Here is a 21,687-nt window from a genome sequence, read left to right as displayed (position 1 = left end):
CAGTGGGCTCTGGATGTAGTTTCTATCAACTGAGGCAGTGTCTTTGGAGAAGGGAGTAGCTGCCAGCTGTTAGTTGCCACCATTCACAGTAGCTGTTAAATGGGTGCACTGGGCTGTAAAAGCAGAATCTAGGTGGGAAACCAATGGCATCCGTTATGTTGTATGCTTCACCTCTCAATTCAAATGACTAAATATTTATGAAGAATAAATTTTGCTCCATGTAGATAGATGTAAGGTGTTATAATAGATATCACATACATGATTTTATGTAATTGAGGCATGGTTCCAAAACTCTGGAAGAGATTAATAATACACTAAATGTTAATAATTGCCTTCCTTTATGTTTTTCGTGTGTATATATACACACATATTTACATATTGCATATTTGTGCACATATATAATGTATATATTACATAACATAAAATGTATACATTATATATAATATATAGTGTGTGTATTAGTTTGGAGAATTATTTGTTTTTTTCCCTTGCAGAAAATAGGCAGACATCTATTTTGAATGGATATCGTCAAAAATAATAAGAAATTTTAGAAAGTAGATTAAGATTCAATGATTTCCAGTGGAAAATCCTCCAAAGCACTAGGGTATATTTTCACAATTTCTAGAGTACTACGAACAAAACATAATTCTTTATGTGAAAAGCAAATTCCATGCTTTTCTTGTGTAAATGGCATGAAATTACCCTTATAAATGGGGTATCTGATAGCAAAAATGAATCATGTTTGTTTAATCCAAGCATTCAAGATAGATGGCTCAGCATTAAAAGAATTTGGAAACCAATGTCTTCAAACAACAAGTGCATGAGTAGCCACCAGTGCATATCTTGTGACTGAAGAAATGTATAAAGATCTGTTGTGCAACAATAAATCAACCCTTTAGAGAAAACAGGAAGTGTCAGGGATTGTAACTAGGTCAGATACAGAATATAAATTCTATCACTTCCTGGTTACTAAGAAGAATTTGTGCTCTTCTGAGCATGGAGAAGTGAGGTGATTTTAGGAGAGAAAGGTGCTAACACCAAGTAGCATTTATTTTAAAGTCTCAAAGGCTCGAAAGAGAGAAAAAAACACCTCAAAGTTTTGAATAAGTAACTGAATTTATGCCACAATTAATAACTGCCCATAAGTGTAGAGACCATGCCGGATTAGAGTGGTGTCCTTATGACCCAGCTGAGGGCTGGAAATGTAGGATATTCTCCAATATCAGCTGAATGAATTAATGTGGGAATAAATGAATGAAAATATACCAGGAAGCTGTAGAATGATCATCTTTTCCTTTGCTCCTATAAATGTAAACAGCCACATTGCTTAGCAGGCTTAAGTCTCTGTGCTAATTCTGCAAATAGCTACCTCTGTGACCTTAATCAACAGCCTTAACCCCATGTAGACCTCCTGTTTCATCTGCAAGATAAGTTATTCAAAAAGAGTTCAAAGGTCTTCAGCAGATCTAAGTTTTGAAAATTTGCTCTTTAATCAGAACTATCATCTTAGTGCCAAGAAGGAGAACATACGGCAACAATGAAGAACAGTATTGTAAAGTCACTAAGTACATGGACCGAGATTCCAGAATGGTCAGACAGATATGGTTTGAGCTCCATGTCTGCCGTCTTCTAGCCTTATGATCTCAAGGCCGCTATTTAACAGTTCTTTATTTATTAAATTCAGATGTGATGAAGATTACATAATTTAATTATGTAACATACCTAGCATAATATCTGGCACATAGTGAATACTCTCTTTTGTTAGTATGGCTGCTGTCAGAGGTTGAGAAAGTAAGGTGTAGTCCCTCCAAGCAGAATTGTTGTCTTTGCTTTCCTAAGACCAGATACTTTTTTCGTTCTCCAAACTAATAGTGTCATATGAAGTCAGTGTTCTAAGAGCAGACACAAATAATTTAAATACTGTTCTCAAGAATAATTATACAAAAGTAATGAAACCTGGCCAGCCAGGTGACTCACACCTGTAATCCCTGTACTTTGGGAGGCAGAAGCTGGAGGACTGCTTCAGCCCAGAATTTCAAGGCCAGCTTTGGAAACAAAGTGAAACCCTATCTCTACAAAAAAAAAAAAAAAAAAGGATTAGTGGGGTATGCTGTTGGCATGCATCGGTGTTCCCAGCTACTCGGGAGGCTGAAGTGGGAGGATCGCTGGAGCCCCAAAGATTGAGTCTGCAGTGAGCTGTGATCACACCACCGCACTTCAGTCTGGGCAACAGAGTGAGACCCTGTCTAAATACACATATGTATACACAAAAGTAAGAGAACCCAAGAGATTGTTGTTATGACCCCTACCTCCAAATGCAGAGGTTTGTAGGTTCTTTGACAGTGTAACTATTCCAGGTCAAAAATAAAGATTTTATGTGTGACATTATTCCCCTAGGGAAAGTAGAAGCCACAAATATTTTACAGAGAAAAATAATTGTTAAGAATCACATAGTTCCTAATTTTGCTGTTGTAGTAAAGGCCTGTTGGTTTGTGTAGTTGTTATTAATGCTAGTTCACCAAATAGTTTTTGGTTTCTGCATTTAGTCACATGGTAGGTGTATTAATCAGGGTACTCCAAAGAAACAGAATCATTTATAGTGTGTGTGTATATTAGTATATATATTATATGCTGTATATATTATATACAGTATATAATATATACTGTATATATTATATACAGCATATAATATATACAGTATATATTATATACAGTATATATAATGTATACAGTATATATATTATATACTGTATATAACATGTATACAGTATATATATTATATACAGTATATATCATGTATACAGTATATATATTATATACAGTATATATCATGTATACAGTATATATATTATATACAGTATATATCATGTCTACAGTATATATATTATATACAGTATATATCATGTCTACAGTATATATATTATATACAGTATATATCATGTATACAGTATATATATTATATACAGTATATATCATGTATACAGTATATATTTTATATACAGTATATATCATATATACAGTATATATTTTATATACAGTATATATCATATATACAGTATATATTTTATATACAGTATATATCATATATACAGTATATATTTTATATACAGTATATATCATATATACAGTATATATTTTATATACAGTATATATCATATATACAGTATATATTTTATATACAGTATATATCATATATACTGTATATATTTTATATACAGTATATATCATATATACTGTATATATTTTATATACAGTATATATGATATACAGTATATATTTTATATACAGTATATATGATATACAGTATATATTTTATATACAGTATATATGATATACAGTATATATTTTATATACAGTATATATGATATATACTATATATTTTATATACCGTATATATGATATATACGGTATATATTATATATACCGTATATAAAATATATACGGTATATATTTTATATACAGTATATATCATATATACGGTATATATTTTATATACAGTATGTATAATATACACAGTATGTTTTATATACAGTATATATTATATACAGCATATGTTACATACAGTATATATTATATATACTGTATATACTATATACAGTATATAATATATGCAATATATAATATATACAGTAAATAATACACACTGGGTATATTACACACAGTATATAATACACACTGTGTATCTTACACACACAGTATATAATACACAGTGGGTATCTTACACAAACAGTATATAATACACACTGGGTATCTTACACACACAGTATATAATACACAGTGGGTATCTTACACACACAGTATATAATACACACTGGGTATCTTACACACACAGTATATAATACACACTGGGTATCTTACACAGTATATAATACACACTGGGTATCTTACACACAAACAGTATATAATACACACTGGGTATCTTACACACAGTATATAGTACACACTGGGTATCTTACACACACAGTATATAGTACACACTGGGTATCTTACACACACAGTATATAATACACACTGGGTATCTTACACAGTATATAATACACACTGGGTATCTTACACAGTATATAATACACACTGTGTATCTTACACACACAGTATATAGTACACACTGTGTATCTTACACAGTATATAGTACACACTGTGTATCTTACACACACAGTATATAGTACACACTGTGTATCTTACACACACAGTATATAGTACACACTGTGTATCTTACACACACAGTATATAGTACACACTGTGTATCTTACACACACAGTATATAGTACACACTGTGTATCTTACACACACAGTATATAGTACACACTGTGTATCTTACACACACAGTATATAGTACACACTGTGTATCTTACACACACAGTATATAGTACACACTGTGTATCTTACACACACAGTATATAGTACACACTGTGTATCTTACACACACAGTATATAGTACACACTGTGTATCTTACACAGTATATAGTACACACTGTGTATCTTACACAGTATATAGTACACATTATATACAGTGTATATAGTACACATTATATACAGTGTATATAGTACACATTATATACAGTGTATATTGTACACATTATATACAGTGTATATAGTACACATTATATACACTGTATATAGTACACATATACACTGTATATAGTACACATTATATACACTGTATATAGTACACATTATATACACTGTATATAGTATATATTATATACACTGTATATTATATATCTTGTATATATATAGTGTATATATAGTAATATATATAGTGTATATATATTATTATATATAGTGTATATATAGTAATATATAGTGTATATATAGTAATATATATAGTGTACATATATACACAGTATACATTATATACACAGTATATACTCTATACAGTATACACTATACATACAGTGTATACTCTACACAGGATACACTATACATACAGTGTATACTCTACACAGCATACACTATACATACAGTGTATACTCTACACAGCATACACTATACATACAGTGTATACTCTACACAGCATACACTATACATACAGTGTATACTCTACACAGCATACACTATACATACAGTGTATACTCTACACAGCATACACTATACATACAGTGTATACTCTACACAGCATACACTATACATACAGTGTATACTCTACACAGCATACACTATACATACAGTGTATACTCTATACAGCATACACTATACATACAGTGTATACTCTATACAGCATACACTATACATACAGTGTATATTCTATACAGCATACACTATGTATACAGTGTATACTCTATACAGCATATACTATGCATACAGTGTATACTCTATACGGTATATACTATATTGGTAGGTCTTGGGCTAGCAATGAAATGCTTTAGCTCAAAAGCAGCATACATTACTTTGGCTTACAATAATGATCCCACCCAATTTCATGGTCCCAGCCAGCATCAATAAAGTCAGGAAATGCAATTCTGCTGTGATGGTAAATTACATGTGTCAACTTGAATGGGCCACGGGATGCCCAGACATCTGCCCAGATATATACAGTATATACTGTATACAGTATATTGTGTACACAGTATATACTGTATACAGTATATTGTGTACACAGTATATACTGTATACAGTATATATTGTGTACACAGTATATACTGTATACAGTATATATTGTGTACACAGTATATACTGTATACAGTATATTGTGTACACAGTATATACTGTATACAGTATATTGTGTACACAGTATATACTGTATACAGTATATTGTGTACACAGTATATACTGTATACAGTATATTGTGTACACAGTATATACTGTATACAGTATATTGTGTACACAGTATATACTGTATACTGCATATTGTGTATACAGTATATACTGTATACAGTATATTGTGTATACAGTATATAGTATATACAGTATATTGTGTATACAGTATATAGTATATACAGTATATTATGTATACAGTATATAATATATACAGTATATTATAGATTTACAGTATATTATATATTTACAGTATATTATATGTACAGTATATTATAGATTTACAGTATATTATATATACACTATATTATAGATAGATAGATACAGTGTGTGTGTGTATACTAGGTTGGATAATTATTTGGTTTTTTTCCCTTGCAGAAAATAGGCAGAAATCTATTTTGAATGGATATCAGCAAAAATAATAAGACAAATTTTATAAAGTAGATTAAGATTCAGTGATTTCCAGTGGAAAATCCTCTAAAGCACTAGAGTGTATTTTCATAACCTCTAGCGTACTAAGAACAAAACATAATTCTTTATGTGGAAAGCAAATCCCATGTTTTACCTGTGTAAATGGCAGGAAATTACCCTTATAAATGGGGCAAGGAATCAAGTTTGTTTGATCCAATAGAAGATAGATATGTTTGTACATATGTCAAAGGCCTGAGGGCAAGAGCCAATATGTAGATTCCAGTCCGAATGTGAGGGCCTTAGAATCAGGAGTGCCAAAGGTAGAAGAGGATTGATGTCCCAGCTCAGGAGGAATCAGGCAGAAAGTAAATCTAAACTTCATCTGCCTTCTTGTTCTATTCAGGCTCTCAATGGTTTGGAAGATGCCAGCCTAGGTTGTGGAGAATCATTTACTTTATTCAGTCCATCCAGTCAAATGCTAATCTCTTCTAGAAACACTCTCACAAACACACTCAGAAATAATGTTTAAGCAGATATCTGGGCATCCCGTGGCCCATTCAAATTGACACATGTAATTTACCATCACAGCAGAATTGCATTTCCTGACTTTATTGATGCTGGCTGGGGCCATGAAATTGGGTGGGATCATTATTGTAAGCCAAAGTAATGTATGCTGCTTTTGAGCTAAAGCATTTCATTGCTAGCCCAAGACCTACCAAAAGTCTCTTGTCTTCTGCTACAGTGACCGGCAGTGTTCTAGATCGGCACTGTCCAGTAGAATTTTCTGCAAAGATGGAAGTATTCTCCACATTATCCAATATGATAGCCACTAGCCACATATGGCTCTTGAACACTTGAAACATGATTAATGAAACTGAGGCGTTATATTTTAAATTTTATTCTTTTTTAACTAATCAGCAGTTAAATTTAAATGGTCACCTGTGGCTGGAGGCTACCATATTGGACAGCATAGATATAGGAACTGGCGGCTGTCTCTGGGTTCTAGAGAATGATTTAGAACAGAATCTCCAGCAAATGTGCTGAGAATTAGAATTAAAACTTGTTTAAGTTCTGAGACTTCAAGGCTGTTACCAAAGCCTAACTTAGCTTTTTCTCATAGATATGGTTTCCCTTCCAGCTCTTTTAGTTGCTGAAAACTAGCTACCTCACAAACACACCCAGAAATAAGGTTACCCACAGGGATAGTCTCTCAACAAACAGGTTGTAAAGAGGTGACGCTACCCTTCTATAGCTGATGGGTCCAAAGTTAGACAGTTCATCCAAGCTGGGATGATTAGATCATCTTTCTTGAAAATTTAAAGACAGAGTGTTTGGGAGCTATTGGAAGCTGAATCATTATGCTGATACTTTTGAATGTGCTCTTTTTCTTACCCTTCATTGTCAATTTTTTGTTTAGATTTAGTGAAGTAACCCAGTATCTTTCTAATACACCCTCCTTTTGCCACACAAAGAATAATACTTAGTACCAAGGAATATGGATTTATATGTCTGCAAGAAGGTAAAAAAAATCACTTGAAAACTGGCTAAGAAAATTAATTTGCTAATTTTTTCAGAGTGCTAGGAGAGTAGAAACTTCTCAAAGGTATTGTGTTTCAGGCCAAGCGCAGTGGCTCACAGCTGTAATGCCAGCACTTTGGAAGGCCGAAGCGGGCAGATCACTTGAGGCCAGGAGTTTGAGAACAGCCTGGCCAATATGGTGAAACTCTGTCTCTACTAAAAATACAAAAATTAGCTGACTGTGGTTGTGCACACCTGTAATCCCAGCTACTCTGGAACCTGAGGCAGGAGAATAGCTTGAACTCAAGAGGTGGAGGATGCAGTGAGCCTAGATCACACCACTGCACTCCAGCCTGGGAGATAGAGCTAGACTCTGTCTCCAAGAAAAAATTTTTTTAGTTTTATTTTTCAATGCCCTCTCCGATAAATGTATTCAATAAACATGTATTTAGTGCTTGTTATATTCTGGATTCCATGCTAGAAACTGAGGATTCAGTAGGAAACAAAACAGATTTGGTCCCCGTGTCCATGGCATGTGATAGAATACAAATAGGTTTGAGTAATCCAATGGAGTCAAGTGTCTTCCACTTCTAAAGTCTATGCATGGAGTCACACTGATGGCTTGGGAGCACTTTATCATCGCTCAAGTGGCTGAGATCATAGCACATGTCACTCCTTCCCTCTCCCATTTTCTGTGCTTAAGAAAATCCCGGCAAATAGAGTGAGCTAAAGATTGGCATTAAGAATTTGGTTATAGGCCAGGCGCGGTGGCTCACACCTGTAATCTCAGCACTTTGGGAGGCCGAGGCTGGTGGATTACTTGAGGTCAGGAGTTCCAGACCAGCTTGGCCAACATGGTGAAACCCCGTCTCTACTAAAATACAAAAATTAGCTAGGCGTGGTGGTGTGTGCCTGTAATCCCAGCTACCAGGGAGGCTGAGGCAGGAGAATTTATTGAGCCTGGGAGGCAGAGGTTGCAGTGAGCTGAGATCACACAACTGAACTCCAGCCTGGGTGACAGAGTGAGATTCCAACTCAAAAAAAAAGAATTTGATTATAAAAATATAAATACCCTAAGATATTTTATCCTTACTAGCTTCCCCAGACATTCATAGGTAATTAATTATTACTATCTTAAGTGATCAAAATAGTATAATTCCCTGATGAACAAACCATCTTACCAGCAGGAGACAACAACCATAACAACAACTATAACATGGTAACAGCCACAGCATTAATTATTCACTGACTTTTTTCCAGGCAGTACACCAAGGGTTTCTATATATTTGTCATTTGATCCTTACAGCAACCCTGTGAAGTAGGTTTTATTGTCTACGATGTATAAGTCAGGAAATTGATGAAAACCTAGTAGGAGGTAGAGACAGGACACAAACATAATTATACCTGACTTCAAAGCCTTGGTGTCAAATCACTATCAGGAGAAAAAAAAAAGAAGAAGAAGAAGGCACAATAACCAATGAGTAATGACACCGCATAGACCTCCAGCTTCCAGTATGTGAGATGTTTTAAGCTTTTTGAAATAAAATTTTTCCATTTTTTCGTGCGGATTCTGTAATTGATGTATTTCAACATATCGATGTGTTTTTAACATTGGTCAATACAAAAGTTTTACTATAATCAGACCTCTTGGTATTTTCACTGAAGCCTGGGATGGATCTAGAATCAATATTTGAAAACCAAATTACTTTAGCTGCTATACTCATAGTGTGAAGGTTTGGGCAAGATGAGAAATAATCAACCACTGCAGTGTCTAAAGTGTATGTATTTTGGCTATTTAAAGCATACCCAAATCCTGTGGCATTCAGCTTTGTATATGCTACCAGTTCTAATTCGGTAAGTGAACCTTAAATAGTTAAAACATAAAACTCTAGTGGGTAAGCACATAGATACACAGAAATATATGCAAATTTCATCTGAATGACAGTAAATGATGTCAAGCTCTGCCTTCTTTTATAGATAAGTATGGTATTATACTAAACATTAGTGAAAATAATTAAGAGTAATCTTTCTGAAGACTTATTATTTTTAAAAAATCCCTTAGAAACTAATACTCAGTTGTGAAGATTACAATGTGGAAAATTATAATACAAAGAAAGTTAATTTGCCCACATTACTGACAGCTAACCAAAACTTGGGAATTCTTCTTAGACAGAATAAATAAAATTCTGCCTGGTAAAGCAAATACGGAAGTGTAACTTGAAAAGATACATAAAAATTGCAGTGAAGTATAGTGCCACTAATATTACATGGTGCCTTTTTCTCAAAGATAAATTTAGAATCAATACATTCGGTTTGAAGAAAATTACACTTTTAATTGGTAAATGGAGAAACTAATTTTCATATTTTTCTGATGAGTACCTGTCTGTAGGTTCACATGAAAATATGTTTAAATTTGAAAAGTTTTTCAGAAAACACTGTTGAAATGGGAGAAGTTCCCTTATCCCACTGGCAGGGAGTGTGCGACAGGGCTGTGGCTTCCTTCTTCAGTGCCCTGCTGCTCAAACCCCCAGGGGGAGCATGCAGATGGGCAGGTAGTGGGGGGAGCATTTTTGGGTTCTGACCCCACTGCAGTGTCTATGGTTGAGTGTTTACAGTTCCCAAAACCCCAGTGGGTGTGTGTTACAATGTGCTTTTTCAGCTTTGCCATCTGCAGGTGGCTTGTGTTAATGAGCTCAGTTAGACCCTTTGCTTTATCACAAGGACAGAGGGCTTTCTGTATCCTGAGTTCTTGCCTTAATGTCTCAGAATAATGGGATCACATGTGGGCTTGTGGGCTTGGAGGATGAGTGCAAGATTGTATTGGGTGGTGGAGGTAACTCCCAGTGAGATGGATGGGGAGCCAGAAGGGAGATAGAGTAGGAAGGTGATTCTCCCCTGGAGTTGGGTCGCCAAGCGGTTGGACTCTCCTCTGACCACCCCTGGCTGAATTCCCCTTGACATCTGCATCTTTTCACGATTGCTGGCCTACCAGTGTCTGCCGGTGTCTGCTGGTGTTTTCTTCTGCTCCTCTTGACATCCAGCCACTTGTGTGTGTGCCCACTATGGTCCTAGATTTTTATAGGTACAGGATGGGGGGCATGGTGGGCCAAAAGGCAACTTTTGGGGCATGAAAACAGAAATGCCTGTCCTCATTTAGGTCCATGAACATAGGCCCAAAGGTAGAGCCCTGGCCAGGGACCCCGGCTTTCTCTACCCGGAACTTCCCTGGCCCACACCATATCACTATCAGAATTCAATATTATGAAATGAAAAGAAGTAAAATTAATTTCTTTTAAAACCACAAGGGACATTATAACATAATTTTGACCATTAAAATTCTGTATCTCCACATCTATAAACACACACAATAGATTCAATATACATTCATTCCATCAAATTCACTGATTTTCTCAAAAGCAAATATTTATATCTGGTTTTAAAAATACATCAATCTATTGTTTTTATATTTGTCTAGTCAGATTTTATTTTGCTTTGAGAAGACTCAAGGTGATCTTAAACACTGTTCTTAATCTTTTTAAGGTATTGTATCTCTTATTATGGCAACATTGCAGTGATAAGAAAAAAGATCCCTGAGAGAGGAAAAAGTTCCTTATTGGAGTAGTAACCTGGGTTTAATGTAATCATCCTCATTTAGGTAACATTACATAGTGTTGGGATGGTGGGATTAACAAGGGATTAATCACACTGATATAGCTTCCTATATTCTTTATGAGATGAATATATTCACCTTTTAAAATATACATTTTATACATATAGTTGTCTAGTACAGTTTAAAAGAGCGATGGATTTATTTATTTTTTGAGACAGGGTCTCACTCTGTTGTCCAGACTGGAGTGCAGTGGCACCATCATGGCTTACTGCAGCCTTGACCTCCTGGGCTCGAGTGATCCTTCTGCCTCTGCCTCCCAAGTAGCTAGGACTACAGGCACGTACCACCATGCCTGACCAATTTTTAAATTGTTTGAAGAGACGGGGTCTTGCTATGTTGCCCAGGCTGGTCTCGAACTCCTGAGTTCAAACAATCCTCCTGCCTCATCCTCCGAAAGTGTTGGGATTACAGGCTTGAGCCACCACACTCAGCCGGTGATGGATTTCTGAGAGAAAACATTCCTCCAACATGCTAACAAAAAGTTTTCTGCTTTAAGTCATTCTATTCATTGCCACTATCCTCTATTGAATCCCATCCAAAATATTCAAAGAGTAATGGAAAAACATATTAAAATATTTTTAGAAAATAAAAATCCTCCATCTAGTATATTGCACCAATAAGTGTAATAAGTTGTTGGAGAGAGAAGGGTTTACATTTTTCTTTATAGCCATCCTTTATATCTTATTCCAAAGTATTGCTTAGTGGTGAAAGTAAAAATGATTGTTTTTGTCATCTGTGTCCTACATAAAAAGTTTACTACCATAACAATGACAGGTTGACCTCTGCTGTGAAAGCCAGATAAGAGTGGTAAAGCACAGACACTGAAGAAAAGTGCCCACTCCACCCTTTATCTGATGCTGAATTGTATAGCTGTACTCCAGTTGGGTTTTGTTTTGTTTTGTTTTGTTTTTGTATCCTCTCACTGTTTTCAGATGAGTTTTGGTGTGATTTGGAATCTATATTTTTTTAAACAACAAACAGTCTGGGCACAGAGGATAAAGAAATATTGGCTTTTCTGGAGGAAAAGAAATTCATCATCCAAAAGATACCATCAGTCTTGATTCTACTATAAAGAAACATTCCCTTCTGATGCTCCTACCAAAAAAAAAAAGTAAGTGTGTATGTGTGTGTGTGTGTGTGAGAGAGAGAGAGACAGAGAGAGAGAGAAAACTGACTGTGTGTGTTTGGTTGAACACCAAAACTAATATGTTCAAATTATTTCTCACTTTCCTTTATCTTTCAGCTCTATTCTGCCTTGCTGAAGACTTGAACATCAATGTGTTTGTCCTATGTTTAAATCAAAGAGCTACTTTTGATGCTGTTTTTATTCTAACAGTCTCACTGAATACTACACTTCCTCCCACCAAAATTAATTTGTCTTACAGTTCTCCCTGAATTTTAGATTAATTTTAATTAACTCTTATATTAGTCTTTCAACTAAATGCATTGTTTCCACTAGATATACTGTTTAATTATGGGAAGAAAAAGTTTGTCTTAGTCTTTTGTTTTTTTTTTCCTCTCCATCATCTTTCCTTTGAAGAAACCATCTCCTCACTTTCTATTTTTGTAATGATTATGCCGAGTTATAACATTCAGTGGACCCAGTCTTCTCCCTTTAAGCCAAGAGCAAGCAATCCAGGTCCAACCAGGGCTCTGGTGCCAGATAGCCTAGATTAGAATACTGGTTCCACCACTCACTAGCTGTACGATTTCCAGTAAGTTACTTAACTTCTGTGTGGCTTAGTCTTCCCATTTCTAAAATGGGGAAATAGGCCAGGCTAGGTGGCTCATGCCTGTAATCTTAGTACTTTAGGAGGCTGAGGCAAGAGGATCACTTGAGGTCAGGAGTTAGAGACCAGCCTGGGGAACATAGCAAGACCTCATTTCTACTTTTTTAAAAAAATTAGCTGGGTGTGGGGGCACATGCCTGTAGACCCAGCTATTTGAGAGGCTGAGGTGAGAGGATGGCTTGAGCCAGGGAAGTGGAGCTGCAGTGAGCAATGATCAGGTCATTGCACTCTAGCCTGGTCAACAGAGTGAGACCCTCTCTTAAAAAAAAGTTAAGATGGAGAAATAATAGAACCCATCTCATAGAGCTGCTGTGAGGAATAAAGAGTTAATACATGTAGAGCATTAGCATAGAGTAGATACTTAGTAAACTATTCTCAATCTTAGTACTTCAATAATAATAATTGCTATTTCAGTTGCCAACTACCATCTGGCTGCCAAATAGAGAAAGCTTACATCAAAATGAGCCAAGATGAGGTAAGTGGAGCCGAGACAGGAAAACAATTTCTTGATGACAGCATTTTATCCCTGGACCCAGCTGAGTCAGAAACAGGCCTTTAGACTTCCAACTATGTGAACCACATACCCCCTGCTTTTATTTTTGCCTAAGCTCGTTTGCATTGTATGATTGGTACCTGTTAAGTAAAACAGCCAGTAAGTCAGTGAGATTGTTACAATAAAAGCAGCATCTGGCCGGGCACGGTGGCTCACGCCTGTAATCCTAGCACTTTGGGAGACTGAGGTGAGTGGATCACTGGAGGTCAGGCGCTTGAGACAAGCCTGGCCAACATAATGAAACCACGACTCTACTAAAAATAATGAAAATAAAAAATAAAAATAAAAATAAAAAAATAAAAAGCAGCACCAAAAGTAGGAAACTAAATCAATCTACCTGAGGATGGTGATTAATACAAAGTATAAGCTTTCACATAGGATAAGGTTTTGTTTTTGGGTTTTTTTTTGCCCCTCCTAAAATGGATAACTAATTCATGATCAAAGGTACTGTGGGATTCTTTCGCCAAATAGACAGCCTGTGTGTAAAATTTTTTGAACTTTCCATTAAGATAACCTAAATGATTTTATATAAATATATATATATACACACACACACACACATATGTATACACATATATATACACGTATATATATATACACATATACACGTATATATATACACACATATATACACGTATATATATACACACATATATACACGTATATATACATATATATATATACGTGTGTGTGTGTGTGTGTGTGTGTATATATATATATTTTTTTTTTTTTTTGAGACATTATCTTGCTCTGTTGCCCAGGCTGGAGTGCAGTGGCACGATTTCGGCTCACTACAACCTCTGCCTCCCAGGTTCACGCCATTCTCCTAACTCAGCCTCCCGAGTAGCTGGGACTACAGGCGCCCGCCACCACGCCCAGCTAATTTTTTGTATTTTTAGTAGAGAAGAGGTTTTGCCGTGTTAGCCAGGATGGTCTCAATCTCCTGACCTCGTGATCCGCCCGCCTCGGCCTCCCAAAATGCTGGGATTACAGGCGTGAGCCACTGCACCCGGCCTAAAGTGTAGTTATTAAGCTAAGTATAAAAGGCATCAAAGGTCTTGCTGCACTGAGAAGTGTCATGACCACCATTCTGAGTGTTGAGGCCTATCTTGGTTCTCCCTCTTTACCTATTAAGTTATATTACTTTTTCCTGTATCCATCATGTATCCTGTCACCAAAATTCCCATCTTGGCTTACCAGGAGTTCTATATCCAATTAATTTAGCCTTTACTATATGTTCTTTTCCTTCTTCTACAAGTTCTTGTTTCATCTTTATGTTGGTTATATATGAAGGATGCATGCATGTCATGTTCCCTGCGTATTTGAAAAGGGTTTTTCTCTGAGCTTTTAACACTTCCCTTTTATTTCATCTGAGAAAAATGTACAATCTAGTTGGGACGTCGGGTTCTTTCATAACCATTTATAATGATATTGTCTTTTTTTCATGATGAACTTACAAAATAGTATGTAGGTAGATCTGGCCCTCCTACAACTTCCTAGTGTCATACATTTTATATGTGGGAAAAACTTCCAAAAAAGATGGACTATTTCTGTGTTTCCCAAACTTGGTAGCACATCAGCATCATCTTGTTGTGCACAGAACCTGTAACTTTTTCCCCTGAGATTGGAGTTCATGGATTTGCCAAATAGCTCAAGCACCTGCTTTTCAAAAAGCTCCCCAGGTAATTCTAATAGAGTTCATTGTGAACTACTGTATTGATGAGGAATCCAAGTTTTAGAAAGATCCATAATTGGAAATACAACTAGCTTTGGGTAAAGTTTGAACTAGAACCCATTGTACTAACTGCCAAATCAGAACTCCAGGATGCCATGCTGCCTGAAGCTCTGTGGTGATCATCTCTTGCAGCCAACTGCTCAGCCTCTTTTATCCCTTATACAGATCTGATGGAGAGAGAGAGACAGACAGACACACACACACACACAGAATAAGAAAGACAGACAGACAGACAAAAACAGACACAGAGAGAGGATATATGAAGTGAGTTCCACTACTGGGCTTCCCTATGACATGAATCAATACACTCTCTTTTCCTTTAAGGTAATTTGGGCTGGATGTCTGCTATTAAAGAGCGAGACACCATCTCAAAAAAAAAAAGTGTCCTAAATAATATATATTCATTCCAAATGCTAAATGGGATAAAGACCATATGCAAGTTGAATAAGCTCAACACCTGCTGATTTGGCATAGAAATTTCCTGGCATCATAATGAGTCAAGAGTAGTAACAAGAGATGGTCAGTAATGACCAGGACCCTGTACATGAGATAGCAAAATGTAGGGACTTGCAGATCCAGCAAGAATGGCACTGGTGTACCAGATTTAACCCATGGTTCTTGAGCGAAGTATATTCCCCTGTGTTCGTCTTTTAAATTTCCTCCTAGGTATGGACCGCTCAGGATCAGAGATGGTGATCAAAGTCAGCAGGTGGCCAAAGGCCTGCAAGAATATCTTGATTCTGCGTAAGACTAGAAAGAGATGCTATGTTTAGAAAGCCTGGAGAACAGGAATCAGCTTTTGTCCTCCTGGAATAACAAATCCTTCCCAGCATTGTCTTCAAAACAGTGAAGAGGCAGAATGTGTTCTTTCAATGCTAGCTGTAACATTCCTGTCTAGGAAAAAAAAATTGCCTTTGTCCAAGAACATTCCTGAATGGGCACATTTACTTATGAAAGTGAAGTCACCTGGGTTCTGGCTGGATGGCTTTGAGATAGAAAAATCAGTTGTGAAAACTATTCCATACAAGAAATGTGTGTTTGACTTGCATGAGGGGAGTGAGGAGAAACAGAAAAAATGAGGCCAGGATAAGACAGAGAAGGACTGAGGGGTAAGATGTATGTCACCAAGTGTTGGCCTTAGGCAAAACCAGGGCAATGTGAAGTTCCTAGCTGAATGAGTTTTTAAAATGCGAATGGCTAATATTTAATTTCCATTTGTTTCATAAATTCATAATTCATAAATGGCACTGTCTGTGTAGAGTCGGAGTGTAAACTCTCCACTCCACACCCCCCACAACATCCCTGTTACACAGGCCAATGAGCTGCCTAAGTGGTGTGCAGAGCGTGGTCCAGGCTACATCAGCACTGCACTTATGGGAAGACAGCCCTGCAGGCGCAGAGAGTAACGGGGACAGTTCTGAGGCAGCGGGAAATCAGAGAACAAGGTTACCATGAAAGCATATGCTCTTTGGGATTACATCTCAGAGGGAATATTATACTTTCTATGGAAACAAGATGGGTTGCAACTAATTTTATTTGAATCTCATAGGACAGGATGAGTGACTTCAGTTGTTATCTGGGTTATACCTGGAACAAAACTAGTACTTAGTAGTTCTTCCCAAATGACCTACTTCTAAATGGATTCTTTAAAAGTTGGGAAACCTACTTGTTTTTTACAGTAAAGATTTGCCCTGAGTATTACACATTCTGTCAGGCATTTCAACTAGCACTAATTGTTGGAGTTTGAAAGCCAGAAGGATATCATTTTTTTTGCATCTATCATATTGTCAAACTCTAATGACAATACAATTTATTTTAATTACCTGGTGTTGTCTGGAGTGAGAGAAAATAGCCTGCTTACAAACTGACCATGATAAAATCATTCTAGACAGTAGTTCTGAGATCTATCGAAAACCTTAAAAGTATGAATTCTGACCAGGAAATTCTACTTGTAGAGTTTGCTGTAAACAAATGCTCAGAGACACATGTGGTGAAAATTCATGATAATAAATTGGTTGACTAAGTCTTGCCACATCCATACAAAAGATAAAATGTGGATGTAAGGAGCTTTTAGAAGACTGCTTAATGGCATGGTGTTGGGAGCAAGTCCCCCAAAATCTGGCCATAAACCGGCCCCAAAACTGGCCATAAACAAAATCTCTGCAGCACTGTAACATGTCCATAATGGCCCTAACGCCCACGCTGGAAGGTTGTGGGTTTACGGGAATGAGGGCAAGGAACACCTGGCCCACCCAGGGTGGAAAACCGCTTAAAGGCATTCTTAAGCCACAAACAAAAGCAGGAGCGATCTGTGTCTTAAGGGCATGTTCCTGCTGCAATTAATTCGGCCCATCCCTTAGTTTCCCATAAGGGATACTTTTAGTTAATTTAATATCTATAGAAATAATGCTAATGACTAGTTTGCTGTTAATAAATATGTGGGTAAATCTCTGTTCGGGGCTTTTAGCTCTGAAGGCTGTGAGACCCCTGATTTCCCACTTCACACCTCTATATTTCTGTGTGTGTGTCTTTAATTCCTCTAGCGCCGCTGGGTTAGGGTCTCCCTGACCGAGCTGGTCTCGGCAGCATGGCAATTATTTTTATAAAGTATGCTTAAAAATCCATAAAGTATATTGTGAATGTTATTTTGTAAACATGTGTACATGTGTATGTATATAGGTACATGTATGTAAAAACTATAAATATATGTGTACATGTGGCCTCACTTTTAAAAATATTTATGTACACATGAGCACAAATAAAAGACTGAAAGCATACCCTTAATAATTTTAACATTAGTTATCTTTCAGTGATGGAATAGTGAATGATCTTTATTTGTGCCATTCTCTGGATTTTTTTGCAATTTATATATGAAGGATGTCTGTATGGTAGCTTTATAATCATAATCTCCAAAAAATGAAATTTATGGTATTCATATAATAAAATAAAAATAATTTTAATGTTAGAAATAAATATATCACTTTAAAGTGGGGAGACAAAAACTGGGATGGGTTTCAAAAACTGGAGCTTGAGTTCGAGTGATAGTCCAGATTCCTGACTTGGCAAAGAGCTTAGTAAGTCCAAGTCTTTGATTTCATCTCTATAAAAATAATATGCTTTGGTGTGATTTCCATTTTATCTTATTGATTTAAGTGTATTTTCATCACAAAATAACCATAAAAATTTCTTATTCTAAAATATTAACAAAATAAATATGTAAATTCTAATGTGAATGTCTCAATTCTCCCCAGTCTTCTAATTTACCCCCTCAACACACACACACACACACACACACACAGCCCTCCTGCCCCCTTTATAATTTAAATATATTTTAAAATAAATAAATATATTAATAATATATTTAAATAATGTGTATGTAAATATATAGTGAATTAAAGATATAAATTTAAATGCTATATTTTCCCATAAATATTTATATTAATATAATGTTCTGTCCTGACCATTCCTCTATGTTAATACATAGAGTTCTGTCTCCTTGTAAAATATCTGCATATTCTTTTATGGTATTGGGCATTGGAATTTATCCAATGATCCTGCCATTGGATATTTATTTATTTTCTATGCTTACAAAATGTAGTAAGTATCTGTTTTTTGAACAGGTTATAGAATTCAACATACTTGAGCCTGTACATGATTTAGTGACAAATTTGTGAATAGTTTTTCCATTTATTTTTCAGATATTCACTTGTGCAGGCTTGATATTTCTTGAGTCAATTAAGAATATTTATTTTGATGAGACCTTTCCTCCTCACAATTAAAAGAACTTCATATTTAAGAGAACTTCATGCTCTATGAGTTAAAAACTCAAGGAACTGAAACAGGTCTCTGATTTACTCCCTTGAAAAACATCAGGACTTTTACACATTTTCAATGTAAAACCTCCCTCTGATTCCTCAAGGAATTCAAATGCATTTGACCTCTTTTCAGTGGATATTATCAGCGCTTTCCTTTCTCATAGCCTTTTAAAACATGTTCATTTTATAAGATCCTTCCTCTAATTTGGATCTTTAAATTAATTTATAGAAGCTTTTGCAGGGCTGGGTGGGAGCAGGAGGTCCTTGGTTACGGTCATGTATAAAAAAGAGCTTAGTGTGTTAGCAACTGATCCCTGGCTTCTATTTGATGGTCATTCCCTATATTTTTTCTTTCTACATGCAAATCTTTAAGGAAATACAAATCTATATCAAAATTTCATACGTGTGGTAGTTTTTTCACAAAATATTTGCCTGGGAATTCATGAATTTAGTCAAGATGATATTCACTTTTTACTCTTAAATTTTTTCCGTATCAACAACTGTTCCCTTTTTTCCTTCTTATTTGTGTTTATCCCTGTTTTTTTCCTCTTATTTCTAACTCAGACCTGGAATTTGTGTTCACTTGTATATAAAATTTTTAGCAGCATGAATTTTCAGACTTATCTTTAAGCGAGTTTTATGGCTTTTTTTTTTCTTTTTGCCTATGACAAATTCTTTTTTTTTAAAATTTTATTTGTTTATTTTTTTGAGACAGAGTCTCGTTCTGTCGCTCAGGCCCGAGTGCAGTGATGCAGTCTCGGCTCATTGCAGCCTCCACCTCGCTGGTTCAAGTAATTCTCTTGCCTCAGCCTCCCGAGTAGCTGTGACCACAGGCGCAGGCCACCACACCCGGTTCCTTTTTGTATTTTTAATAGTGACAGGATTTCACCATGTTGGCCAGGCTGGTCCCAAACTCCCAACCTCAAGTGACCACCTGCCTTGTCCTCCCAAAGTGCTGGGATTAGAGGCGTGAGCCACCACCCCTGGCCTTGCCTATGGCAAATTCATATAACCAAACTTTTAGTTTCCTCTTCTTCTTTCTTTTTTTGGGGGGGGAAGTGTGTTGGGGGGGATGTGTTTTTGTTGTTTTGCTTTGCCGCTACATATCCTGGAGTCATTCTTCCAGACAAACACTGTGTATTAAAATTCTGACTCCTTCCATGATAAAATATGTTTTGTTTGATCATACGCTTGAATCTTAATTTGGTTTAGAGAATATTCTGGATTTAAAATTCTTCTCTTATTGCTGTCTTATATTTGTTGTTACTGAAAACAACCTTGATGCCCTTTAAATTTTCATTTGTTCGTAGGTAATTCGTGTTGCTTTGTTCTGTTTCTATTACTCACTGTTTGCCTTTTAAACTTTTTTTTTTTTTATCCTTAGAATACTTTCTCTGGGATGTTGAAAAACTGGGTACTTTTTGCTTCATTCACCCTGCTGTCAAATGGAACATTTTTCCCTCATTTTCTCTCCTGCCATCTGCATCTCATTGAAGCCTCTAGATGAGTCCTCTTATCCTTCATATCTTTTCCTACTTGTTTTCTACCTCTTTTGTCCTTTGCACTGCATTTCCAGAAAATCTCTTGGCTTCCTTTTCCAGCTCTTTAATTTTCACTTTAATTATGTTCATTCTGCTGTTTAGTATTTTTTTTTTTAATTTCACAGGATTTTTTTTTTTAAGAACTGTAAGTTCTTGAATAGGTTGCTTTTCCAGCCTGTTTTTGTGCTTAGGATATTAATCCTCCTTGATCTCTCAGAGATCATTAAAGCATCTTCTGATTCCTCTCTTAATTTAACCCCCAAGTTCTAGTGCTTTTCTTCCATTGTGTCGATTTTCTTCAAATGCTTGTCTGCTGAATACTCACATTGCAAATTGAGAAGCTGATAACAATTACAGGAGCTTGGCCTCAGCCATTTGAGGAAAGTAGCACAACAAGCCTCTGGACTGGATGTGCCAGTAGCTTATCTGCTGTGGAGAGAACATCCTGTTCCCCTGGGAATGGCCAGCTGTCTGACACAAGGCCCACTGACTCGTTCCAGCCCTGAATAAGCAGCACAGGCTAACGAAGGCTCAGAGATCACTAACTCGACCATCGTAAATGTAGGGACCCAATTAATCACTCAAGTTACCTTCAATTTTCTGCCCCCATTCCACTGACTCTGAGCCTGAAGCACCCTCAAACAACAGGCCTTAGGTCCCATTGTGAATTCTGCACTATTTTTCTTTGTTCTTATTTTTCTGTCACTTTCTTTGCTCTGTCAGTTTGTTTCTGTCCTCTTATGTTTCATTTATGTATAAAACTTTTATGGATCTCTCTCTCTCTATGTCTCTCTCTCTGTCCCCACCGCTCCCTCTCTCAAATTTCAAGGGATGTGGGACAGAAGGGGTTGTTAGAGGCATGTGCTTATTTTTCCCCCTGAATTCAGATTCCTCAGCATG

Source organism: Gorilla gorilla, chromosome 2 (genome assembly GCF_029281585.2).
Source record: "Gorilla gorilla gorilla isolate KB3781 chromosome 2, NHGRI_mGorGor1-v2.1_pri, whole genome shotgun sequence".
Classification (NCBI taxonomy): Eukaryota; Metazoa; Chordata; class Mammalia; order Primates; family Hominidae; genus Gorilla; species Gorilla gorilla.
This window is presented reverse-complemented; position numbering follows the sequence as displayed.